Below are 2,858 nucleotides of genomic sequence, written 5' to 3'. Positions count from 1 at the left end.
GAGAGACAATTTATGTAATTTTTGCTTTTGGTTTATTGTGAGATGGATGAATTGGTTGTTTAATGTATTAAAATAATATATGCTGTATATAATATGTATTAAAGAAACTTTGAATACGTACACAATTTAGTGTCCATGTCGCTCCATGTTGCATAGTTGAGTGAAACACATATCGTGCATGGGGCCTCCCCGATGGCCTAGTGATAACGTTGTCGCCTTGTAATCTAGGGGTCCCGGGTTCGATACCCGGTGGAGGCACCAGGCACAGTGGGTCGGATCCCACTTTAAACTGTAGGTCCAGTCTTGATTAGCCTTCATGTGTATAAAGTAGACTTAAAACAACAAATCAATCAATCAACATATCGTGCATAAAAGTTATGCATGTTAATTTGCTAATGTAAAAAAAAGAATTATACTATTTGGAATGCATTTACTAAGCATTTTCTGTCTTTCAAAAATAGTTTGTGTGCTTGTCTTCCATTATTAATGTCAAATTGAACGTGTTGAAAAAAATAATTCAAATCTTTTGTTCGAACACATTATTGCTTTAGCACCAACTTCTACCCCCTTTTTGCATAATTTACAAGGGTAATAACATCTTTGATACTACTACTACCACCCTTACTACTAATAGGTCTAATAATACTAGTAATAATGTTGGTCCCGGGTTTGAATCCCGTCTTGGGCATGGATGTTTGGGAGTGTCCATTCATCAATTTCATCATGTCATCACTCATCCCCATCTTCGCAAATTAGCCAAAAGTGGCACAATAAGCGAAGTAAAATAAAGCAAATCAATAATAATAATAATAATAATAATAATAATAATATTAATAATAATGTTATAATAATAACATTATTATTATTAAAATTATTATTATCATTATTATGTTTATTATTATTATTGATACGTTTATCCTGGTACTTGCCCCTCCAGACAAAAATTCGTGGTTGCGCCTCTGCTCAAGATCCTTCTCATCCCTTTTAATCTCAACCTGCATTAAAATGTTAGATGTATGTTTGTTCGCATTTTCACATTTCGAAATCCTGATTTCCCGTTCCGTTAAATCCAAAGAAGCCCAGAACGAGGTCAAGAGCTTTATATGTGTCACAATTGTTATCTGGTTTTAAAATCTGTTTTTAAACAACATAAATTCTAAAGAAAACAAAGAAAAAAATATTTATGCAAATGTTGCATTAAATAACAGAACATTCGCGTGTGCTGTTCTAAAATAGAATATTTCCCATAGCTTTACATTATACCTAGGTATCAAGGACGTACCAAGTAGTAAAAGTAAATAATCGAAATATAATTGTTTAGCATTTGTTATATAATCGATGGTCATTTCCGCTGAACTTACTGGAAGGCAAGGAATTTGCTTTATGCGGCTTTGAAGGGTTCCAAAGATTTATGCACACTACTAATGATAATATCCATAAAATATTAATCAGGAACTTTACTTTTCGTTAATTGGATCTAACTGTTTTTTTGTTATTCAATAAATATTCAATTCATTCCAAGCCAGAGCAGTTGTTTTTATACAAATCTTGACGATCTTAACTACAAGTAAGCTAGATAATAAATACGTTGTGTTATATCTCTATTCTTTACCATCCTTTTCCTATTCATGTAATAATAACAATGCAATATTAATTAATTTACATATTTAATTAATATTTTATTTTAATTTAATATAATTATTTATTATTATTATTGCGACACTTGGTTGGACCCCCCGAAATGTATTTCTAGATACGTAGCACTCTACAACAAAAACCTTACAGTAATTTTTCAAAATGGCTCTTGTCGCATCTGCTCTAACATTTCCAGAGCCATTAGGACGATATCAGAGGCAGCAAGGATTCTTGCCAGGAGGGAGTGCAAGGAGTGTCCCTCGGATCAGCACACAATCGTCAACCGTTTGAGTGAGGAGGACCTGTTGGCAAGAATCCTTGCCATATCATCAATACCAGTGATATATACATCATTGGTCAGTACGACCCCAGAGCGGATACGACGTAGCTTCTTGCGACGCTGGGGCCGCCATTGTGAACAATTACTGTAACGATTTCGTCGTAGAGTGTTACGATACACTGTAGTAATGTCCGTATTAAATCTACAAGCCGCATCTTTAAATTATCTTATTCCACTGTCATAGGAAGACCCAAATAATTTTGGCTCATATCTGTTAATGGTGCATGGGTTCCTTATCTCATATTGCTACTTGGGTTAATCTCCATCATCCCTGCAAGTCTGTAACACGGTCCTATATATATATATATATATATATATATATATATGTGTGTGTGTGTGTGTGTGTGTGTGTGTGTGTGTGTGTGTGTGTGTGTGTGTGTGTGTGTGTGTGTGTGTGTGTGTGTGTGTGTGTGTGTGTGTGTGTGTGTGTGTGTGTGTGTGTGTGTATAAATGAAAAACGTTCCTGCGCCACTGCTAACTACCAAAGATTATTTACTACTCCCAAAAGCTACGAGCCAATGGGAATGTTTGAAAAGGTTGTAGTAGACATAGAGTATACAAGGATTACTACTACTATACTCTATACTACTACTACTATACTCAGCAATCACTATCGCACTGAAAAACCGACCTTGCAACATGCTTGTCGTGTAGAATTGCTCGTTAATATAGTAATTAAGAATGCGTCGCCTTGTCTCGTCTTGTCCTGGAACAGAATACCAAGTATATAACACACACATTTTTTTAAAGATTATAACTCAGCCTATAAGTCTGAAAATAAGTGAATATATCATCATATTAACCTAATAATAATCACTCATGTTATGTAATTTAGGTAATGTCACGCTAGAAAAATTTGTGGTCCTGGACAGATCTCTTTGCA

Source organism: Lepisma saccharinum, chromosome 7, assembly GCF_977018435.1.
Source record: "Lepisma saccharinum chromosome 7, izLepSacc3.1, whole genome shotgun sequence".
Taxonomy (NCBI): Eukaryota; Metazoa; Arthropoda; class Insecta; order Zygentoma; family Lepismatidae; genus Lepisma; species Lepisma saccharinum.
The sequence above is the reverse complement of the archived record's forward strand: the minus strand, read 5'-3'. Positions refer to the sequence as shown.